This window comes from Cuculus canorus, chromosome 2 (genome assembly GCF_017976375.1).
Source record: "Cuculus canorus isolate bCucCan1 chromosome 2, bCucCan1.pri, whole genome shotgun sequence".
NCBI classification, from domain to species: Eukaryota; Metazoa; Chordata; class Aves; order Cuculiformes; family Cuculidae; genus Cuculus; species Cuculus canorus.
The window spans coordinates 86,060,916-86,073,422 of NC_071402.1; the positions used below are offsets into that span (position 1 = coordinate 86,060,916).

At 41.4% G+C, this 12,507-nt stretch overlaps 1 long non-coding RNA gene across 1 annotated transcript in view; it reads right to left on the minus strand.

Annotated features, from left to right (window-relative positions):
* LOC128851516 (uncharacterized) overlaps positions 1–12,507 on the minus strand; it is a 143,907-nt gene that overhangs the window by 122,711 nt on the left and 8,689 nt on the right. The window contains exon 2 of the long non-coding RNA XR_008448885.1: positions 5,125–5,159. This is a non-coding gene — a long non-coding RNA (uncharacterized LOC128851516). The remainder of the gene's footprint in view (positions 1–5,124; positions 5,160–12,507) is intronic.

Genomic DNA, 12,507 nt, shown 5'->3' on the forward strand with positions numbered 1-12,507 from the left:
TGAGCCTTTGGGAGCCTTTTTGCTAGATTCTTTGCTCAGATTTAGCTAGGACATTCCTGTCACTTCTTAACGGCATAGAGTTTTGTGGCCACTGTTGATTAGAGGGGATTAAGCTGCTTTACACTCACTCTTCCTGCCTGCATGCTCACTTGCCTAGTTTGAAGATAGAACTGCTTCGTCCCCACTGTTGCTGAGTCAGCACTGGTACCACTAAAATCAGCAGCTTTGGGGCTTGGAGAGTACAATGTTGAGTTAAAGCTGACCATACAAAACACACAGCAACAGACTGCTTATTTGGACCCAGCATAGCCTCAGTTCTTGGGCTCACAAAGCTCAGTGTCCAAACTGTTGAACCGTTTGGGTTGTTGTCTGGATATTGGATTAAAAAGAACAGGCCTTTGGTGGGATTTCCAATAGCTATTCTGACTGCCAGGTGAATTTATATATCTAGGAATTACAGTTTCAGGACATTTAAATCAAATGTCCTGGTTATCACAGTAATCACAGAAAAATGAGCTCTATCTCCATAAAATTTCATAAAATCCTACTTTAATGAAACTGTTGCCCAGACAGATCACATGTCCAGGCAACTCCATTTCTATGCTCCACAAAGCAATGCAGTCTTTTCTATTGTAGTGTGGTATTGTTTTCAAATATTTTTTCCAAAATTATTTTGTCTGTTTACTTGGATATTCATCTCGCTAAGACCATATTCTTATATGGACTATACTGAAAGGATCACGGAAAGGCTGTGACCTAACCATAAGATACAGTTCTCCAACCTCAAATCTCCCACACCTAGGAAAGAAGACTAGCTTCCAGTGCTCATGGACCGCCTTCCCTCCCAAACGGAGAAAAGTCCATATGACTTTTTTTAAAGTGACTATAACTACCAGCTGAGAAACAGCAGTTAAGATTCCCTGATCTGAGGTAGCATTACAATGCCTTTGTAACCAGTTTAAAACATAGTCTTCTGAACTACGCTTAAACAAAATTCCTAGGAGGTGTTTATAAAGCTTTGGGATTTTATAGATACAAACTACACATAACAAGGGCTTAGTCTGCTGAAGTCCCTCTCCTGGACAACAAAGGAGCTTCAGATACGGCTTGACACTGCAGCTTCCAACATGCCTTCATCACAGTATGGAGATATAAATCTAGTTTCCACCCAGTTAGTGAATACCAGACATAATAAACTTGATAAAATAATGTGGAGATCAATGTGGGTTATACATCCACTTGAATTGACTCCAACCCAAACTAGTCATTTCATGACAATGTATCACATGTCAATGCAACAGTACTAGTGGACTAGAAGTCCTGAAATAAAGCCTGAATACAAAGCCACACACTTTCATCCTCTCTCTACCTCATTCATCTCTCTCATCCCAGTCTTCCTTGCAGAGCCTGGTGATGCTGAGATGCACAACTGCAGGGCAATACCCCCACACAGGCCAGCCGGCATATAATGAGCAAGGAAAAGACAACTGGATAAGCTTCTGAAAAGTACGCCTCCCATCAGTTCTGAGTTCTGGATACTCAGTTCAACTCAGGTGGCAACAATCTACACTAAATACACCTGCAAACACTCAAAATGTGCACACCTGTAGATTCTGCTTTGCAGAAAGGCCAATGGTTTCAGCAGTACTGCCAGACTACCCACTGCATTCTCACAACTCAACCACCTCTGCCTTTTCCCTCTCCCTTTCCACTGCTTGCTATTTCTGCATTTGAAACCACTGGAAGCAGTAAGAATCCAAGGACTATATAAGCACCTTTCTCCTTTTCTCATTTCTGATGTATATTAGTTTGGTATCCAGAATTTGTTGGTTCAAAGTACTTGAACAAATAATGTCGGGGAAAAGCACACAAACAGAATGGATATTGTGTGCTAGCTGAAAGTCCAGCCTGTTTGTGAGTCACTACAAACTGACAGATATGTACAGAAGTAGTAGAGTCTGCATAGAGGCATTTGGCTGCAAGTAGCTGTTCTCATCATAGAAGTGCTCACAAAGAGATCACAAACTTGTATCACACCTATGCAATTTCCTTCAATTTTTATTTCTGCTTTTATCCATACTACTGTAGTCTATGGAAAACTTTGTTTTAAATACCTGCATCGTGAAACAAAAGGTGGGAACCCGTATCAGCAAGCACCTTCCAGGTGCTCTACTTACACCTTTAATTTGAGGTGAGCTCCTCCCAAAATCAAAATGCCCTGTAAGCTTAAAACCTTATTTTTATCAGAGTATAACTAAGGAAAACCAACTTTCTAAAATACAAGAGGCTTAGTATAAATTTTAACTTGTCAAGTGCAGTTTACGAAAGAATTGGAGAGATAGAAGAGAAATAAAAGGGAATTATAGTCGAATCTCCATCCCATTCTGTTGGTAAAGAGAGCTCCATGAGTCCAGGCTTGCTTTCAGTCCATCCATTCAGAGATGCAGGAAACGTTATACCATGCCCTCTAGTCCCCAGGAAAAGTCTTTTCTTTCTACCATTTGTGAAGCCTAGCACTGTGTTTGCCCGTGCTCCTCTTTAAGAGTGTCCAAGTCTCTTGTACCTGCCCCAGCTTGCAGAGTGTCCTCTCTTCAAACAGACTCAGTTACTCACAAGAACGAGGCAGTCTCCTGCTCTCAGCGCCAAGGGTTTCCCCTGACCCTGTAAGTCTCTTCATACAGGATCATGACCTAACAATAAAGCAAACACCCCACATCCCAGCTTTTATAGTCCACATGCTGATCCTATCGGACAAAAAGGCCCTAAGGCACAATTGCAGTGACCTTGTTGAAAAGTGTAATGAAAACTATTATAAACGCTGGTGGATTATTTTTATACTCTTTTTGTTTCATCAGTCCTATTCATATGTGGCTGTCAGCTAATACTTATAATGTTGGCTGTAACAGCCAGCTCCCACAGATAGCAAAATTCATACGTAGTTCAGTGGCAGAAGTGTTGCATACCTTTAATGATCTTGGTATTGCTCTCACTTGAGAACAGAACATGAACTTTTTCTGGTGAAGCTACAGTAAACTAAGAAAATTCATAATAGTGCTCAGATATTATGATATTGCCTGTTCAAATGATTAAATAGATAGATTAATTTTCTTTTTCACAACAGAGATCCCTACTTAGATCACAATTCCTTTTACTTCATTTGATAATGTTTAAACCACCTCCCTTTTAGCAGTCTCCTACCCTTAACCTCTCCGCTTAAATTTATGGTTGGAAATGATAGAGTTGTATAAGGAAAAAAGATTGTATTATTCAGCTTACTCCACAGTATAATCCAGCCAGCAGCCTACAGCCTAATTCCTCAGAGACTCTGGGACAGGGGAACAGGGAAAGCGTTTCTCCATTTCCCACAAGTCACCAACTGCAGAAAGATAATGGCAACTGCTGGAGTACTTTGCTTTGCAGTCTTTGGGCAGATCACTTCTGCCATACAGGCATTGCTAGTTCCGATTTCTACTGTGCAGCAACCCTTCCTGCAGCACTGGGAGTGGATAACAGACCTGGGTAACCTTGTCTTCACTCCAATGCCCTGCAGGAGAATGGGGAATGACAATTTTTCGACAATAAGTTTTGCTGCTTTAATGTGCAACTTCACACTTTGTTTATGCGCTTTGACTATTTGTAATGGCCTGAATTGGAACTAGTAATGGCTCATGGAACTGGAAATATCTTGAGGTTCATTAAAACTTTATTGCAGAATTGCCATGTCCTTGATTTACGTGCAGTGGCAGGCCAGAGGTGAAGACACAGAGCTGTCATGGCAAATGGCAGAAACGTTTCTTAGGTGATGGTCTTTCAGGAGCAGTATTTTGGAAGAAGCTAATTTGCATAATTACAGACCTCTGAAGGTTATTTGGTCCAATCCTCCTGCTCAAGCAGAGCCACCTAAAGCTAATTGCCTAGGACTATGACCAGATGGCTTTTGAGTATTTTCAGGGATTGAGATTGCACCACCTCTCTGGGCAACCTGTGTCAGTGCTCAGTCACTCTCCCAGTGGAAAAGTATTTCCTGATGTTCAAATGGCAACTCCTGTGTTTCAGTTTGCATCCACCGTCTCTAGTCCTGTTATTGGGCACCACTGAAAAGACCCTGGCTCCGTTTTCTGTGCACTCTCCTCCCCAGGTATTTATACACCTGATATGATCCACCCTGAGTCTACTCTTCTCCTAGATTAACAGTCCCAGCTCCCTCAGCCTTTCCCTATAGGAGAGATGCTCCAGTCTCTTCATTATCTTTTGTTGAACTCTCTTCAGTACGTCCATGCCTCTCTTGTACTGAGGAGCCCAGAACTGGGCACAGCACTCCAGCTGCGGCCTCCTAAGCACTGAATAAAGGGAGAGGATCACATCCCTTCACCTGCTGGGAATACTTCACTGAATCCAGTCCAGGATACCATTAGCCAGATTGTGGTAAGGTAATATGGAAAGACAGAAACAAAAAGATTTTGTTTTCCACTACAAAGTAGACATGAGAATTTTGTTTTCTGTGATTAGAAAGCCAGTAATGCAAGAGTGTCTTGCAGCCCAGGAACATCTAGTTGGCCACAATGATACATCATGGGCATGGATGGCTAGCAATGTGCCTACCACCTACACAGTAGGAGAGGACAAAGCACTGAGGAGGAAGCAAAACAGTTGTTTGATGTTTGCCTGCTTCTCAACTTTCAAGTCATCCAAATATCTCATTAGGAAACATCACATTTGTCGTTTTCAGCTTTTGCCTGCTCCACACCATGTCTTTGATCCCACATCTTGGATAACAGTGTTTGAAAGTGAAGTCTAGAAACTCAATGAGTTCCTCCTGATTAAAAGACAATGAAGATCTGACTTCAAAGTTCCATGTGAACAAAATAAACGGAGTCACTGTGCTAGGTGACTGCTGCCATGCTGGGCTTATGATTCTGGCAGCTACTTTCAGTACTAAAGAGGAGGAAAAAGGATGACAGAGTCCTTTCTGTACATAACAAACACTTCAAGCCTTTCGTTAACATTCAGAAGAGTTTCTCTATGGTTTCAGAGGACAGAACAAACAAGAATAGTAGTATTCCTGTTGCAACTGCATCATTTGCTGCTGCTGACAATGATAAAGGAAAAGAAGAGTGACCTTACCTCCTCTGCCTTCTGCTCATCAGCAGTATAAAAGCCTAGAAAAACAGCGGAAAATACAACATGAGAAATCACATTACTGTAGTCACATCCAAAGAAAAAAAAGCATCATTTTAATATATGTCCCATTAGGGAAACTTTTATTAAGTACTATTCATATATGTTGTATCTGAACTGTAGTAGCTAAAATAGATCAGCAAATATGAGTACATTTATTACTCCAATTAGTTTCTGTGCCTCCCCTGGAAAATTCTAATTTGAGATCTAATAACACAAATAGGATAAACAATTCTTTTTTTGAAAGGATGATGAACCAAACTGGTACAAAATCAATTAAAATAAGCAGAAATCACTGCTTTCTAGTCTGGCATTTTGGCTGATTCTGTGGGACACTGAACACCCAGCTTACAATCCCTTTTTACCCAAGTAGGAGACATGAGAGGGGAAATCCCCAGCACGGGGTAATGAAATGTGACCTCAGTGGGGCTTTCCTACAGAGATAATAATACAATTTCTTGATCACGACATGGCATCTTGCAAATATACTCCTTAGCTAGGATCTCACAAAAAAAAATTGTATGTGTAGCTTTTTTTTTGCTACAGAATTGCCAATATTATATAAAGCTGTTATTGCAATACTAGTTAGAGAACTGTATAAAATTTAATTGATCTTTACTAATATAAAAAATAGATACAAAAAAAAGGAAAAAGAAATCCTGACCAAAAAAACAAACCTTGCATCCTGGGGTTGCTTATAATGGAAGAAATAACAGTTTAGCACCCAAATGCTACTGAAAAGCAAGAGAAATTTGGCACCGAAGTCTGACGAGACTAAATGTTTACATGCTCTTTTAATTGCAGAGGGAAAGCAAGAGCCATAGAACAGCCTGAATCACAAATTAAATGCCACGAACTAATTTGCTCCATCTAGAGCTTTTGTTTTACTGTAAACAAACATCTTTTAGCCTGCTCTGTCTATTTTAAGATGAAGACTGTACAGTGAGAAGTGCCAGTTTAATAGTACACTGTTCCTAAGATACTCATACCTCTGGGAGCAATGCTACAAAATATACACCATATTCTTCAACTCTGACATAGAGGGATTGCCAGAGAGCTGAAAGCAGAGTGGCTGGGTCAGCGTAGTTACTTGCTCTGCCTCTCACCTCACACTGCAGTCTTACCCTCCCTGGTGTGTCACGGTAACTGTTTTCTGACTGGTCTGTAAACCAGATCACTCAAAATGCTTGGGGTTAAAAGCAACCCAGAAAAGTAACAGCAAAATAACTTCAGTGACCTAGCTTACCGGTTCAGCTCTCATTGAGCTGTGTCAGCACAGCTGGGGGAGTCGGGACAGTGAACTGCAATGCAGTCTTCAGCATTTTCCAAGCATCCTCCCCAAATATAACGTGCAATTACACCCTCCTCAGCCTCTGCAGCCTAACGGCTCTATGCCTTTTACCAAGAATCCCACAAATAATACAGCTTTGTTTTGGAAATTTAGTACATTTGGCTTTGGAGCTCATCACATCTCTTGGATGTAGAGACACAATCAGCTATTAAGTCACTCTGCCAGTTGTGACAGGTGAATTTTTGCCAGTTGTCTGTATCAGCAGCTGTCTGTTGCCCTATAGCAAATATGCAGCCATTATACCAACACACAATCATCCGTTACTGTGAATCTATGCTCTAGTTCAACAAAAGAAAAAAAAAAATCAGCTGTGAGCGTGTTCTTGATCCAGTCCAGATACCTGTTGTGCAGTGATTCATTTGTGCAGGAGCGCAGAATTGCAGACTGGGCAACGCTGGTATAAGGACATCCTCATTGTGTTTTTACCTCTTATACCTCTGCCTGTGCTTCACACCTGGCTTACCCAAGCCCTGCGACAGCAATGGCTGCAGTGGCAGGATGGGCACACATGAGGAAGACAGCAGCATTTTCTATATATCATGTTAGCTTGGCCGTGGGAGCTCTTTCTACAGTAACAGATAAATTGTTGTGCAGGTTTGGGAAGTGATTTTTTGTCCAGCTCTGAAGGTATTTTTCTTTAAAAAATTGCCCACTGCATAACAGATGGAAAGCAGTGACAGATCGCTTTCTAACAGGCTGACGCAACTGGCGAAGGCCAACTGGAAAGGTCTTCTTGAGGAGGGAGAGCTGTTGTGCTCTGCCACTCCAAAAGCCATACTGTGAGAGGAACTTTTCCATAAAAGGTAACATTGCAGCTAGGAGATTTTGCAGGGAGAAGTTATAACTTGCCTGGAGCAGTTTCTGTGACAATTAGTTCTCGGTTTCAAACCAATCCTGATCACTACCAGCATGTTCCAAATTCAGATGTTTGGTTCAGAAGTAGCGGGACAAACACTTTCTGTAACTCTTTGGTCATTTCATGAGACAACCTGCGCTTTGACGAGATTATTTTGCACTTTCAGAAGCAAGCACCGAATACAGCGGCGTTCACCTCCTTAACTGATGCAGAGCCTATACAAATGTCACTTTCCATATTAAGACTTCAGATCTCTGAATAGAGCTCACCCATCTTTTCACTATAATATTCCAAATCCTTTCCTTTTCTGTTGCTTATGCCTTTACTCCTTGCAGACTTCCAAAAAGAGGAATGTAAAACCAGTTTTCCTCTTGTAAAGTACCCAAGAAAAGAAATGGAAGTATCTTGTAAATCACAAACCAAGCCAGCGTAAGTGAGTGAGTTCAGAGGGAGGAAAAAAGCTGCAATGTTCTGGAGAAAAAAAAAAATGTAAAGGCAAGAAAGGATTCTGTCTGTGCTCTCTCCTTCTTACACACATGAGAGATTCATTGCAGACTTTAGTTGCTGGTGGGGGTGGAGAAAATAGAAAAGTTGAAGAACAGTGCCAGGGAAAAACTAATGGAAACCTGAACAGTGACAGGAGCTGATTACTGTTGGCAGACTGTATAGGTTTCAAATTCATGCTGTGACTTAGGAAATAAGTCCTGGCTGGGATGCATTTTTCTGGAATATCCCTAAGGAATATCTATCGGTGATTCATCTAAGCAGCCACTGGATATCATTACTGCTCTACCGAAAATGAAGATAAAATAACAATCTGGAAGAAATAAAAGAAACAAGTGCCCCAGATTTTCTCTCAAACTGTAGCAAAGAGATCAGAAGGGTGGGTAGGGAAAGGAGGGGGGAAGGAAGAGAGGGCTGAACTTTTCATCTGCATGTCCTCGAGTTTGCCTTTAAGCTGTATACATCTAGTTTACTCTTGTCGGAAGCAACCACCACTGTACTTTGTAGCTCTTAAATAAAGAAATAATTGCCTTTTTTTTTCCAGCCACATGCTTATTAATACAGAATTTATTTTTTTCCCCCAACCCTACACAGTAGGACCTCCATCACTCAATGCAGCATAAGCTTTGCTAGAGATGTTAATGCACTATCCAAAGCAAATACAATGCGCAAGCTCTGACAGGTTCACAGTTTGAAGTCCCTTTGGATCTCAGAATTTCTCTCTCTTTTTTGTTAGATGAGCAATAGCCAATTACAAATTATGGCTCTTTCCTAAGGCCCCACCCCAACAGCTCCTATGGTTTATGTTTCTGTCAGATGTTATGTTATATTAGGCTGGTTTTATATCTCCAAATAGTTGTTGGGCATTTTCCCTACTGTGGTGTTTAGCTAATACATAACTAATGATATGGGAGAAAACAGAAGAGGGAATTAATTCTAGCAAGAAAAAACCTTATAAACTTTATTTTTTTTAGAGTAAAAGACATGCCAAGAAACCTATTTTTACCCATAGCATCAGATACTCAGCTGGACCTCTAACAACAGTTCACTAATTTACATCAGAAGCCCCATAGAGTCTATTTGATTTGCAAGCTTAAGTAGAAGATTGTTATTGAAATCACTGTTCTTATATATAAATATACAGCTGATCCAAAGAGAATGTAAATATCTACCACAAACCAAATCCAGCCCAGATTCTCTGAACCTTGTAGGAATTAACTGCAAGAATTACACTTTGGAGCTTTTAAAGTAAGAGATAATTGCCTCTTTTTCTGTCATGGGCTTACTAATTCAGAACTTTAGTTTTTCCCAGTCCTCCACAGTGGGACCTCCATAAGTCAAAGTAATGTAAACTGTGTGAGAGATGGTAGTGCTAAGCACTACAAAAATATTCAAATAGGCTATACAGTATTTCAAGAGTGAAAAAAAAGCCTATGGGTTCAGGAACTATTTCTTCATCTAATTCAAGAAGAATATGTAAACAGGATTTTTTAACTCTTCATAGTCTGCAGGGGGGCTATGGTAATGCTAATCCCCATAGCACCTCAAGCACTGAGCTGATTTAATGTAGATGTGAGACAGTCATTCCAGCCTTGGGGAAACTACTCAAGTTCCCAAAGTTTAGTCTGCTTCTAAATAACTTGCAGATCAACAGCCTGGGTCAATGAATTAATATATCCAACAGGAATCCCAAAACAGCTACTGTTTTATCGTGGGTGCTTGCTAACCTACGCAGGATGGACTTTTCTTACAAAAGCCTACTTGTGTTGCTCTAACTCCTGCTAAAATGTTTTCCAATCTGCTAGAAGGCCCACGGAATAAGAGATTAAAAAGAGGATCAAATAGATGTTCAGCTCTCCCCTTTTCAGTAGAGTACCTACTAATGGGAACTAGGTATATCCCACAGCACTGCAGTTCCTAAAATAGCTACAGGAAGAGGACACAGTGAAATGCAGAATTCAGTGTGTTAATTCTCTTGTGAATTACTACCACGGTTTGCTACTACTTGAGAAAACAAATAAAAAGGGTCTTGATAATAGCTTTTTTTCTAGTGGGGTCTATTCTCATTAAAAGGAAAATAAAGGCTTCTGCTTCTCCTTTTGACTGGAAAACCTTTACAGAAGAAAGGATGTTTCTCCTTATTTAAGGGAAAAAGACACCAAATTACATTAATACCAGACTGAGCAGTCAGCTGCGTTATGAAGTTTCAATATTTCCTTTGCATTTCATGGCAACCTGTAGTGAGCTGTCATCTCTTCAGGGACTGTACTCCTAACGTCAGCCATAGGTGTGCTTGTGCAACTCCACATGAAGTGAGTCCCAAAAAATTCTGCTAAGAGTTAGGCTCCTGGTTTCTACAAGTTCCCTGAAAGGATGAGACCTTAGGGGACAAAGGATGCTGAATGCCTGGGAAACCACGTAAATTGGAAGTAAGAAGGATTAGGATGAGGGTTTACAAGCAACAAGCATGGAAGCTGGTGTCATGGAAATTTTAAAAATGCTGTCGCCTTCTAGGAAAAGTATATGACTTTACAAACACTGCACAGGCATTCCTACCCTTTCAGTTTCAATCACCTCTTAATTTGAAATGCACAAAATACCCCTGCCTACTTAAGCTGCAGACTTAGATTAGTGTCACTCTCCTACAGTAATGTGACTGTTACTCCTCTCCACAAGAGGCAGCGACAAGACAGTTATTAAAATGATCTGGTCACTGGACTCTAAAAACTGGGGACACAAAGAGGTCTCTAATATGTAGTCCACCTGACAACTTTAAAGGCAGGCATAAGACCAAGTAATTTCCACTCTTCAGAGGAAGACTTTTGTGACAAAACAGATGAAAGGAATTCCAAAAAGAATACGAAAGGAAAAAATACAACATATGACGTCCAATATGAAAAAGAAACAAATTGTACCTGTAACTCTTTTTAGTTAACAAATTAAGAAAATCAACTACAATCACCTTGCAAATAGTTCCCTTCTGAGTTGACATGCAGCTGCATACAATGCTGGCAAAGTTCAAAGCAATTCCACAAATCATTTTCAGAAAGACTATTTGGGATCTTTGACCTCTTTGCTTTCATATCTTCTAAAAACAAAAAAAACAGGTCCCTTTGAGCACCAACTTAGAATCATAGAATTGTTTGATTGGAAAAGACCTTTCAGTTCATCGTGTCCAACCGTACCTGCCCACTACTAAAACATATCCCTGAGTATCTTACCTACCCATCTTTTCAATATCTCCAGGGACAATGACTCAACCACTTTCCTGGGCAGCCTGTTCCAGTGCCTGATAATCCTTTCAATGAAGAAATTATTTCTGATGTCTAACCTGAACCTTCCCTGGTGTAACTTGAGGCTATTTCCTCTCTTCCTATCACTATTTACTTGGGAGAACAGACCAACAACCACCTCACTACAACCTCCTTTCAGGTAGTTGCAGACTGTAATAAGGTCTCCCATCAGTCTGTCAGTTCTCTCAGCTACCTCTCCCTTCACCAGCTTTGTTGCCCTTCTCTGGACATGCTCCAGCACCTCAATGTCTTTCTTCTAGTGAGGGACCCAAAACTGAACAGAGTATTTGAGGTGCGGCCTCACCAATGCTAAGTACAGGGGCACAATCACTTCCCTGCGCCTCCTGGCCACACTGTTTCTGATACAAGCCAAGATGCTATTAGCCTTCTTTGCCACCTGTGCACACTGCTGGCCCATATTCAGCTGGTTGTCAACCAACACCCCCAGGTCCTTCTCTGCCAGGCAGCTTTCTAACTACTATTCCCCAACTGTAGAACTGCATGGGGGTTTTCTGTCCCAAGTGCAGGACCGTGCATTTGGCCTTGTTGATCCTCATATTGTCAGTCTCTGCCCATCAATCCAGCCTGTTCAGATCTCTCTGTAGAGCCTCTCTATCCCCAAGCACATCAACACTTCCTCTGAGCTTAATGTCATCTGCAAACTTACTAAAGGTACACTCAATCCTTTCACCCAGATCATCGATAAAGATATTGAACAGAACCAGACCCAGCACCGAGCCCTGGGGGACATCGCTTGTGACCAGCCTCCAACTGGATTTAATTCCATTTACCATGACTCTTTGGGCCTGGCCAATTATTTACCCAGCAGAGGGTGTGCCCGTCCAGGCCAGCGGTAGCAGTTTTTCAAGGAGAATACAGTGAGAAACAGTGAAGGAGATCAGGTTAGTTTGGTAGGATCCGCCTTTCATAAATCCATGCTGACTGGGCCTGATCACACGGTTGTCTTGTGTGTATTGCGTGATAACACTGAAGATGACCTGCTCTGTGACCTTCCCTGGCACTGAAGTCAGACTGACAGGCCTTTAGTTTCCTGGATTCTTCCTCCAACCCTTCCTGTAAATGGTCATAACATTTGCCAGCCTCCAGTCAAGTGGAATTTCCCCAGTCAGCCAGGACTGCTGGTAGATGATGGAAAGGGGTTTGGTGAGCACCTCCACCAGCTTCTTCAATACCCTTCGCTGAATCCCATCCGGCCCCATAGACTTGTGAGTGTCTAATTGGCCGAGCAGGTCTCTAACCATTTCCTCTTGGATCCTTGGAGCTTTGTTCTGCACTTCCTCTCTGTCTTCTGGCTCATGAGGTTG